This window comes from Piliocolobus tephrosceles, chromosome 2 (genome assembly GCF_002776525.5).
Source record: "Piliocolobus tephrosceles isolate RC106 chromosome 2, ASM277652v3, whole genome shotgun sequence".
NCBI classification, from domain to species: Eukaryota; Metazoa; Chordata; class Mammalia; order Primates; family Cercopithecidae; genus Piliocolobus; species Piliocolobus tephrosceles.
In genome coordinates, this window is record NC_045435.1 from 173065668 (window position 1) to 173077784 (window position 12117).

Below are 12117 nucleotides of genomic sequence, written 5' to 3' on the forward strand. Positions count from 1 at the left end.
CTGGCTCCTAGTCTGTGCTTTTGATCACTCCAGTCTGAAGCTTCATTGTCTAACAAATTAGTACAAAGTTCTCACCAGACTTTGCATTTCTCCACAGTATGGCCCCAACTAACCTTTTCCAGGATTATCTCACATCACCACGACATTACATCATCTTCTCAGTATCCATTCATCCAAAAAAGAAAAAAGAAAAAAATACCTATCGAACACCTTGTGAAGCAACAGCCTAATGAAAAGACAGACATTAAGAAAGAATCGGCAACTCAAGTGTCCAAGGCAAGATGGGTGAAAGTCAGAGTGGGGGTTATGGTCCTGAGGTTTGCAAGAAGGATGACAGGACAAGAAAAATAAATACAAACCTCCTGTATCAACTGGAGTGGAGAAGAAGAAAACAAAGGGACCAGATGCTGCCAGCAAACTGCCACTGGGGACATCTCACGCTCAGTGCCGATGAAAACTACTGAAATTAGAGAGAATTGAAGACTGTCTTCTCATGGAGGAAGAATTCATTAGAAATCAGAAATAAATGAAACCATTAGAGGAAAAGCAACAGGAGAAAAGATTAAAAGTGGATGATCTGAAAGGGGACCCTAATAGCAGTAGGAACCCTGGAAGAGATCACAATCATACCATCATTCTACATCTGTGGGCTCAGAACACTATATCAGCATTCCTTCATTTGCAGACAAGGATCTGCTGGAACCTGGCTGCTCAGTTCTGCTCAGGCACAAGGTGCATGCAGTGATAGGGGTGCTGATGGATGACATAGATCCCCTAGTCACAGTGATGAAGGTGGAAAAGACTCCCCAGGAGACCTATGCTGATACTGGGGGGAATTTGGACAACCAAATTCAGGAAATTAAGGAATCTGTGGACCTCCTCTTACCCAACCTGAATATTATGAAGAGATGGGTATAAAGCCTCCTACCAGGTGGGGGGTCATTCTCTATGGTCCACCTAGCACAGGTAGAGCCTTGTAGCCAAAGCGGTAGCAAACCAAACCTCAGTCACTTTCTTGAGAGTGGTTGGTTCTGAACTTATTCAGAAGTACCTGGGTGATGGGCTCAAACTCATACTGGAATTGTTTCAAGTTGCTGAAAAACACGCACCATCCATTGCGTTTATTGATGATATTAATGCCACTGGGACAAAAATATATGACTCAAACTCTGGTGGTGAGAGAGCAATTCACTGAACAATGTTGGAACTGTGGAACCAGTTGGATAGATTTGCTTCTAGGGGAGATGTGAAAGTTATCATGGACCCAAACCAAACAGAAATTTGGATCCAGCACTTAACAGACCAGGTCGCATTGACAGGAAGATCGGGATCCCCCTCCCTACTGAAAATACTAAGAAGAGCATCTTTCAGATTCACACAAGCATGATGACGCTGGCTGATGATGTAAATGATGTAACCCTGGACGACTTGATCATGACTAAAGATGACCTTTTTGGTGCTGACATCAAGGCAATCTGCACAGAAGCTTGCCTGATGGCCTTAAGAGAGCCATAGAATGAAGGTAACAAAGGAAGATTTCAAAAAATACAAAGAAAAAATATTCTTTGCAAAAAACAGGAAGGTACTCCCAAGGGGCTCTATCTCTAGTGAACCACAGCTGCCATCAGGAAAATGGTAGGGAGATTTTCCAATCCCTGAAAGGGATGAGGCTAGGGAGTTGCCCAGAGAAATCACTGTTTCAGTTTATTTTTATTGGTAAGATGTTCTGTGTGTCTTTTGGAGTAAAATGTGTAAATGCCCATTGGGCGGCCTTCTTCTCTTGGTCACTGTGCAGCACTCTGCTTCCCAATAAAACATGCTATTTCACCAAAAAAAAAAAAAAAAAAAAGAAAAGAAAAGAAAAGAAAGGAAGAAAGAAAGAAAGAAAGAAAAAAGGAAAATCCATTGACAGTACTATGGATGAATTGTGGCAGGTTTGCATAATGGAACAATATACAGCAGTGAAAATTAACAAACCACAACCACAGACAAGAGCATGGCCCAACAAGCTAAGACTGGTGCTACAAATGCTGGGTTGGGAGCAGCAATGTCTGCTATTGGCAAGGGCACTGAGGCAACGTGCTAGAGAACATGGCCTGCAAAGGGAAGGTGCTGCCTTGGTGATTCTAAGAACTTTCAGCCTCTGGAGCACAGTGTCACTATGGCTTTCCTTGTTGCCTTTCCTTGGTTGATTTCTTTTCCAAGCAGCCAGTGGCAGTACTTGCTGACTTAAATGCTTGTCTATTCCTCCTGAAGAGAAAAAACAACAGGAAAACTTGGTCCATCTTAGAACTTAAAAAAAGAGAGAAGTCTAAAGTAGTGAATGAAATAAACATTTAAGTCTTGTGCCTTACAACCCATCACAGATGTTGGCATTCTAAGACCTGTCCTACCTGCAGAACACATGGTCCTGCATTATGGTTTATATAATAAACCGAATGATTGATGGGCAATAATGAGGGTCCACCACTACTGAAAAACAAAAGCATAGTAACAGTGATGAGTTAGGATCAAATGGCTTTGTGTGCTGCAATATCTTATTATAATATCTTTCTATTTTTCATGTATCCAAAAATACCTTTAAAAGGTGGCCCAAATGATTGCTACTGGTTAAATAATTATTTATGTCTATTGTTTTTGTGGTCTACTACTATTTACATTTGATATTTTGTATAATCAAATAATTGTTTATGTAGAAATTGTCTGTTAAGATAACCAAAGCTTCTTCTAACAATAAAATCAACACTTCTGATTTTAATTAGGTAAAATCTAAGTGTTTAGAATCCAAAACTATTTTTGAATATAAATATAAATATTTTCAATAAAATCTACACATTAAAAATTTTTTCTACTACCCAAAGCAATCTGCAGATTCCATACAATCTCTATCAAAATACCCAGCCCATTTTTCTTAGAAATAGGAAAAGTAATCCTAAAATTCTTGTGGAACTATTCACAAAAGAGCCTGAATAGTCAAAGCAACCCTGAGCAAAAAGAACAAAGCTAAAGGCACCACACTATCTGACTTCAAAATATATTACAAGGGTAGAGTAACCCAAACAGCTTAGTGTTGGTGTAAAAATAGGCACATAGACCAACGGAATGAATAGACAACCCAGAAATAAATCCACATATTCACAGCCAACTGATCTTTGACAAAGCCATTAACAACATACAATGGAGAAAGTACAATCTCTTCAATAAATGGTGCTAGGAAAACTAGATAACCATATGTAAAAGAATGAAACTGGACCCCTATCTCTCACCATGTACAAAAAAATTGACTCAGAATGGATTAAACACTTAAATATAAGACCCCAAACTATAAACTTACTAGAAGAAAACAAAGGGAAACTGGCCTAGGCAAACACTTGACAGCTAAGACTCTAAAAGCACAGACAATGAAAACAAAAATAGACAAATTGAACTATATTAAATTAGAAAGCTTCTGCATAGCAAAGGAAACAGTAAATGGAGTGATGAGACAACCTGTAGAATGGGAGAAAATATTTGCAAACCATCATCTGAATGGAGACTGATATCCAAAATACACAAGGGTGATAAAAATGGACCTAGATGCCATATGATTCAAGAACAATTGGAAAAGTCATATTTCTTGTGAAGGGTATCTTAGAAATAATTATGCATAGGATATAGATATACACAAGTCACTTGCCTGTTTTACTCACTTATCCCCTTTTAGACTTTGGGTTTAAGATCCCTAGCTTAGTTTTTGTATCTATAATTTCATCCTTGGGTACAGATCACCACTGAGACTTAAATAAAATATTTCCTACCTCAAGAGACAGTCCTGTTTTCTTTCTTTTATTTTCAGTGAAATTCTGAGCCTTTTATGGTGGCAATGTGCCTAGAACCATGTCTATGCCAAAATTTTTACTCACGTTTTCTTATTTCTCAGTTTCATTTGTTTCTAGCCGTGTAACCCAGCTCTGACCAATAAGATGTAGGCAGGACACTCTGCTGACTTAGGAATTTTACATTTCTCTGTAGAAGGTACATACAATTGGTTTGGCCCTTGATCATTCCCCCTTCTTCCTGTTTTGAAGTGGACAAATTATCTGGAGATGTAAATGCCATTTTGTACTTGTGAGGAGATAGCCACAAAGACAAAAGCCAGCATGTGAAGGATGCTTAGCAGAAAGGATAGCAAGAGTCTGGACTCTTAGGTGCAGTTGTGTAGCTAAACCAATTACCAGTAATTGCGTAGGTTTGGTAATATGAGAAAAATAAACCCTTCATGTTTAAGTCATGTCGGTCAGCTTTTCTGCTACTGGCAGCCAAACACATTCTTGATTTGTTTTTCTTCCCTTCTCTTTCTCTGAAGAATCACCATGATGGCTGAGATCCTGTACACATATCCTGAAAACTGGAGGGCCTTCAAAACCCTCATCACTGCTTAGTACAGCAGGGCTCAGGTCTGCATGCTCTCTGCACCATTCGCACTTCCACTTTGGCCAAACGAACGACAACCTTAAATTTCTCTGCAAATTTCTTGCTGGCAAGATTCCAGCATTTAATGGTGACAATGGCGTCTGTGTGTTTAAGAGTAATGTCATTACCTACTGTGTGAGCAATGAGGAGCTGCAGGAAAGTACTCCAGAAGCAGAAGCCCAGGTGGTGCGGTGGGTAGGCTTTGCTGATAACAACATAGTGCCCTTAGCCAGTACTTGCTTGTTCTCTACTTTGGGCATCATGCACCACAAAAAAATAGGCCACTAAGAATGCAACAGAGGACATGAAGTGAATTCTGGGGCTGCTGGATGCTCACTTGAAGATGAGGACTTTTCTGGTGGGTGAATGAGTAACTGGCTGACATCACAGTTGTCTGCACCTTGTTGTGGCTCTCTAAGCAGGTACTGGAGACTTCTTTCCACCAAGCCTTTCTCAATATCAACCGTTGGCTCCTCACCTGCATTAACCAGACCCAGTTCCAGACCGTTTTGGAAGAAGTGAAACTGTGTGAGAAGATGGTCTGATGCTAAAAGTTCTGTAGAAAGCCTGACTAAAAATGACACACATGGAAAGGGAAAGGTTCATTAAAAGAGAAACAGATGCCTCGGGCTGAGCAGAAAGAGGAAAAAATGTGGCTTCTCCTGCTCCTGAGGAGGAGATGGATGAATGTGAGCAGGCATCTGCTGCTGAGCCCAAGGCCAAGGACCGCTTTGCTCAGCTGTCCAAGGGTACCTTTGTGTCGGGTGAATTTACACCCAAGTGCTCCAGTGAGGACACACAGTGTCACTGCCATATTTTTGGAAGCACTCTGTTAAGGATGGCTTGTCCCTATGGTACTCTGAGTGTTACCTCCCTGAAGAACTCACCCAGACCTTCATGAGTTGCAACCTCATCACTGAAATGTTCCAGTGACTAGACAAGCTGAGGAAGAACACCTTTGCCAGTGTCATCCTCTTTGGAACCAACAACAGTAACTCCATTTGTGGAATCTGGGTCTTAAGAGGCCAGGAGCTTGCCTTTCCCCTGAGTCCAGATTGGCAGGTGGACTACGAGTCATACACATAGCAGAAACTGGATCCTGGCAGTGATGAGACCAGATGCAGGTTCAAGAGTACTTTTCCTGGGATAGAGCCTTCCAGCATGTGGGCAAAGCTTTCAATCAGGGCAAGATCTTTAAGTGAACATCTCCTGCCATCACCCAGCTACCTGAACCTGTGCTTCAGGGAAATGAGGATCATTAAAGAAAACTGAACATTGGGAAAAAAAATAAATACTTCAATATTTTATTAATTCTATAATAATGCAAACAGCTGTGCAACCATTTTGATAGATGGCAAGTCAATCTCCATGTCTGGCAAAAATAGTGGGATTGGGGAAGGGACAATCATGACCTGGCTCTGTCCCAAATGAGCAGCTTCTATTCAGTTCCTATTGATAGTTGCTATGCTGGAATATTATCCGATTTTTTAAAAGAAATCAGAAATGTGGATTTTTATATGAAATCTCACAATTCAATATTAATAATGAATTTGGAAGTTTCAGACCTCCCAAATGGCCTCACGAAGGCTAAAAGCTTTTTGACCTCTGAGAGCAGGTGTCAAGGACAAGAACTCTTTACCACAGGTCAAGCCTAGCAACTGCCTCTAAGTTTCCTTTCCCAGTGAAGATGCCAGCCTTCTCTGTGAGCATGTTCCTTTTCCACATTCCAATGTCTAGATAGTCTCATCAACCTTGACACACAAGTAAGTGTTAAGTTAGGGCACTTTTCATTCTAAAACTGGAGTCCATTTCTAAGAGCAAATTTCGCTGTAGGAATTTCCAATTTTTCACTAAAGACTAAATAATCTTTGTCATTAAAATTTATACCATTAAAATTAAAAAACAAACCCAGCTATTTCTGGTTACAGAAAAAGCAAATATTGACCCTTTTGATGGTGAAATGACTGCTTCGTTGTTCATTCTTTCAGTAGTTTGTTTTCATCTAGAAAGTGCTGTTTACTTTATAAGTAATACCAAATGGTCTGTTTTCAGTTCAGGAAAATGCTCAACTCCTTTACTTTCTCAAATTTTCCCAAGTATAACTTTAATAAATAAAGCTCTGCCTTGTCCTCATGCATTTTGGTTTTCCTTTTTCCTCCTGTTGTTTTCTGTCTTCCCATTTCACTCTAGCCTTCAGTCTTTTGGTAAGCCTGTGGCAAAACCAAGAGTAATTTGACAACGAATACGCTCCTTACTTCACAAAATAATATTCCTATGGATTTATATCACTGTAACTATACAAGGCAACTGATAATTTCCTTGGACCATTGAGATTCTCCAATCTCAAATCGAATACCCTTTTTCTCTCATAGTGATAGAAGTGTACCTTTTGGACTCTGTTGCCTGACCTTGGTACCTGCATCTGACCTCTGCCTTTCTCGTAACGGGACCACTACACAGCTGTCTCACCAGGTTTATAGTATCCTTCTCCTCTGAGAAATCCTTTGGATTTGCTATGTCCCTTTGTCTTTCTCCTAAGTAGCAAAACAACCAATACATAACTAAAAGTAAAATGAATTTTTTCAACACATGATTCTCCACACTGCATAATACCCATCAGTGCCAAGTCATCTCAGCAACCCTAGCCATGTAAATGTATCTGTTTATAGCTTATAAATCTCCAGTCTACTCTTTGAGTAATCTCTATTTGCCTTTTCTATTCATAAGCATAATACATAATACATTTGCCTGTTTATCTAACAGTTATTACTTCTTCATGTTTCTTAACGTTTCATCATAGTGAGAGGCATTGATTGGATCTTCCTTCAACATAGATATGAGCCAAAATTTGCTAAGTGCATTTGTTTATAATTTATGTTCCTTATAGTTCCAAAATGCATTTGAGATCATTTAGATGAAAATACGTAGTTAGCTTAATTAAAATAGAAACAAAAGTTAAAAATATCTTTTAGAGTTAGGATAAGATAGCTATTGTCACAGAGCATAAAATTTGGCTTGAACTTTTTTGGCAAGCCAGGAAAAACAGAAAGTAGTACAAAGCTCTCATTATGTGATCAAATAAACCACATGAGTTCTTTCCTCAATAAATGAATGTCTGTAACAAATATTTGTCAATGACTCACAATGCCTCAGACACTACACTTGCTGTGTGGATACAAAGACAGAAGATACAAAAATGACCTGAGAAGCCCAACATCCAGTTTGGCAGATAGACCTATAAATAATGACAATAACATGAATTAAATTTAGTGCTTGAAATCTGCACAGGGTGTTATTGAAACACTTACTGGAATCAGAAGTAGTTGCATCTCCTGAAGAGAAGCATGTTCCATGTGCTGAGGAAAAGAATGTGTATTCTGTAGCCACTGGATAAAATGTCCTATAAATATCAATTATGTCTATAGTACAGATTAAGTCCAATGTTTCTTTGTTGATTTTCTGTATGGCAGATCAGTCCAATGCTGAAAGTGGGGTATTGAAGTCTCAAGTTATTATTGTATTAGGGTCTATCTCTGTCTTTAGCTCTGATAAAATTTGCTCTGTATACCTGGGTGCTCCAGTGTTGGGTGCATATGTATTTATAATTGTTATATCTTCTTGCTGAATTAACTCCTTTATCATAATATAGTAACCTTCTTTGCCTCTTATAGTTTTTCTCTTTAAATCTATTTTGTCTGATATAAGTACAGCTACTTCGGCTGTTTTTTGGTTTCCACTGGCATGGAATATCTCTTTCCATCCCTTTATTTTCAGTCTGTATGTCTTTATAGGTGATGAGTATTTCTTAAAGGCAATAGGTAATTAAGTCTTATTTTTTGGTTGCTGTTGTTTGTTGTTGTTGTTGTTCCTATTGTTGTTTTTTATCCATTCGGCCACTCCATGTCTTTTGATTGGCGAGTTTAGTTCACTTGCATTCAATGCTGTTATTGATAAGTAAGGACTTATTCCTGCCATTTTGTTGTTTGTATTCTCATTGTTTTGTGATCTTCTCTTCCTTCTTTCTTTTTCTTTCTGTTTTCCTTTTAACAAAGGTGATTTTCTCTGGTGACATAATTTAGTTTCTCTCGCTTCTTATTTTTTTGTGTATTCCTTGTGTGTTTTTTGGCTTGAGTTTACCATGAGGCTTGCAAATGCTGTCTTATAACCCATTATTTTAACCTGATAACAATACTGTTTGAATAAACAAACAAGCAAAAAGAAAGCTAATAAAAACTATATGCTTTAACTTTATTCCCCCACTTTTTAACTTTTTGTTGTTTCTATTTGTATCTTATTGTATTGTCTATGTCCTGAAAAGTTATTTTAGTTATTATTTTTGATTGATTCACTGTTTAGCTTTTCTACTTAAGATACCTTCAGGTGATTTCTTATTGCTCATTAACAGCCTTTTCTTTGATTGGAGTACTTCCTTTAGCATTTCTTTTAGGACAGTTTTGGTGTTGATGAAATCCCACAGCTTTTGTTTGTCTGGGAAAGTCTGTATTTCTTCATGTTTGAGGGATATGTTTACTGGATATACTATTCTACAGAAAACTTTTTATACCTTCAGCACTTTAAATATGTCATATCACTCTCTCCTATCCTTTAAGGTTTCCACTAAAAAGTCTGTTGCCAGATGTATTGGAGCTCCTTGTATGTTATTTGTTTCTTTTCTCTTGCTGCTTTTAGGATCCTTTCTTTATCCTTGACCTTTTGGGAGTTTGATTATTAAAAGCCTTGAGGTAGTCTTCTCTGGGTTAAATCTACTTGGTGTTCTATAATCTTCTTGTACTTGGATATTGATATCTTTATCTAGGTTTGGGAAGTTACCTGTTATGATCCCTTTGAAGAAACTTGCCACCCTTATCTCTTTCTCTACCTCCTCTTTAAGGAGATAACTCTTAGATTTTCTTTTAAGGCCATTTTCTAGATCTTGTAAGTGTGCTTTATTGTTTGTTATTCTTTTTTCTTTTGCCTCCTCAGACTGTGTATTTTTATTTAGGGTGTCTTCAAGCTCACAAATTCTTTCTTCTGCTTGACAAATTATGTTATTAAAGGATTCTGATTCATTCTTCAGTATGCCCATTGCATTTTTCAACTCCAGAATTTCTGCCTGATTCTTTTTAATTATTTCAATCTTTTTGTTAAATTTATCTAATACAATTCTAAATTCCTTCTCTATGTTATCGTGAATTTCCTTGAATTTTCTCAACACAGCTATTTTGAATTCTCTATCTGAAGGGTCACACATCTGTTTCTCCAAAACTGGTTCCCTGGTGCTTTATTTAGTTCATTTGGTGAGGTCATGTTTTCCTGGATGGTTTTGATTCTTGTAGACGGGTATTGAAGAGTTAGGTGTTTATTGTAGTCTTCACAGTCTGGGCTTGTTTGCACTCATCCTTCTTGGGAAGGCTTTCCAGATATTTGAAAGGACTTGGGTATTGCGAACTAAGCTGTATCTGTTTTAGGGGGCACCCCAAGCCCAGTAATGCTGTGGTTCTTGCAGATTTGTTGAGTTACCAACTTGATGGTCTTGGAAAAGATCCAGAATAATTTTCCAGATCATCAGGCAGAGACTCTTGCTCTTTTCTCTTACTTTCTCCCAAAGACACTGGGTCTCCCTCTGTTCTGATCCACTTGGAACTGGAGGTGAAGTGACACAGGCACCCTTGTGGCCACCACCACTAAAAATGTGCTGGGTCAGACTTTAAGCAGCACAGCACTGGGTTTCACTCAAGGCCTACTCTAGCCACTCCCTGGCTACTGCCTATGTTCACTCAAGGCCCTTGGGCTCTACAATCCATAATGACAAAGCTTGCCAAGCCTGTATCCTTCCCTTCAGGCAACAAGTTCCCCTAGTCCCTGGCAAGGTCCAAATTTGCCATCCAGGAGCCAGAGACCACAGTCAAAAACCTTCGAAATATGTCCGGTGTTGTATTGTACTGCAACTAAGCTGGCATTCAAACCACAAGACACAGTTCTTCCCACTTTTCCTTCTCCTTTGCAAAGGCAGAGGAGCCTTACTTCATAGCTACCACCACCACAGGCCCACAGAGAGTAAAGCCAGATTATCACTGATGTTTCCTTAAGGCCCGAGGGCTCTTCAGTCAGCTTGTGGTGAATGCTGCCTGGCATCAGACTCACCTTTCAGGGTAGCAGGCTCCCCTCTGCCCAGGCAGGTCCAGAAATGCCATCCAATAGGCAAATCCTAGAATCAAGGACCTCAAGACCCCTCTGGGTACTCTAACCTGATGTGGCCAAACTGGTATTTAAAGTGCCAGGCAAAGTCCCCTTTACTTTTCCTTCTATTTTCTCAAGCAGAAGGAGTCTCACCCCACAGGCACCACAGTTGGAAATGTGCTGAGTATCACCTGAAGCCAGCAAGTCTCAGAGACTCACTCAAGGCCCTGACGTATTAATATTACCTGAGTATTACTGCTGGTTATTCAGGGCCCATAGGCTCTTCAGTTAGCAGGTGGTGAATCCTGCCACAGCTGAATCCTTCCCCTCAAGGAAGAGGATTCCCTTCTCACCTAGACTGTGTCTAGAAATGTAATCCAGCAGCTAAGGCCTGGAAAGGGGACCTCACACCTCTAACTGGTGCCCTATCCTGCTGTGGCTGAGCTGGTATCCAAGATGCAAGACAAAGTCTTCCTCACTCTTTCTATTCCTCTCCTCAAGTGGAAGAAAGCTGTTTGTTTTGGAGCTGCAAGTTGTGCAGCGTGGGTTTAGGGGAAGGGGAAAGGTGATGTCAGCACTCCTTTGGCTCTTCCAGCTGGTATCTCAGTATGTCACATGCCCCCCCCCCCCACCTCCCCCACCCCGTCCACTGACCTAGGCTCAGTTTAGTCTTAGGACTTCCCTCGGCATTGCAGTCCTTCTGTCCTAGACTGTCTTTCAAGCTTATGTAGAGCCACAGAACACTTTAGCCCACAGTGGTGAGGCTTGTGGAACTCAAGTTCTAGCCACTGGGATCAGTGATTCCCCTCTGGCTATGGTTGATTTAAATGCTTCCTCCATGGGCAGGCATCAGCTGAGTTTGGTACAGTTTTTCTTTCTGTTGTAACAGGGCAAGACTGAGTTCAGTGCCTCACAATTGCTGTGTTCCCCCGCCCCTAGCTCACAGAAAGACTCTCAGTACCATGGCACCACTGCTAGGGGATGGGGCAGGCCTGGTGTTGGCAATTCAAGGCTGTTTTTTCTACCTCTTCAGTGCCTCCTTCAGAGACGTGAAGTTAAAACTAGGTACTGCGAGTGCTCATCTGATTTTTGGTTCTTTGCCATGCAGATAGTTGTTAATTTGATATCCTTGCAGGGGGAGCAATTAGTGGAGCTTTCTAGTCCTCCATCTTGGTCCACATCCATATAAATATCCACTTATTTTTTAGTGAAAAGTTGATAGTTACATAGTCTGCCACAATCATGTAAATTCAAACTAATTTCTCTTTAAAAAGGAGTTAATAGTCTTATTTGATTAAGCTTTCATCTTTAGCAGCATTGAAATCTTAGATCCTCCTTTAACAATGCTCTAATCCTAGAGGGAGAAATGTGAGATTGAGATTGGGACCACCCGCCCTCACACATAGCTCTCTAATCCCATGCTTCCCAGAGGGTCTTAGTCAGCAAACTCACAGTTCAAAAAATAAATTGTTCTGTTTATCTTTT

At 39.9% G+C, this 12117-nt stretch overlaps 2 pseudogenes; both read left to right on the top strand.

Moving 5' to 3' along the window:
- Nucleotides 1-281: 281 nt before the first annotated feature.
- On the top strand, nt 282-1608 carry LOC111550141 (annotated as a pseudogene).
- A 2744-nt stretch (nt 1609-4352) lies between these two features.
- Nucleotides 4353-5654, top strand: LOC111550081 (annotated as a pseudogene).
- The last annotated feature ends 6463 nt before the right edge of the window (nt 5655-12117 follow it).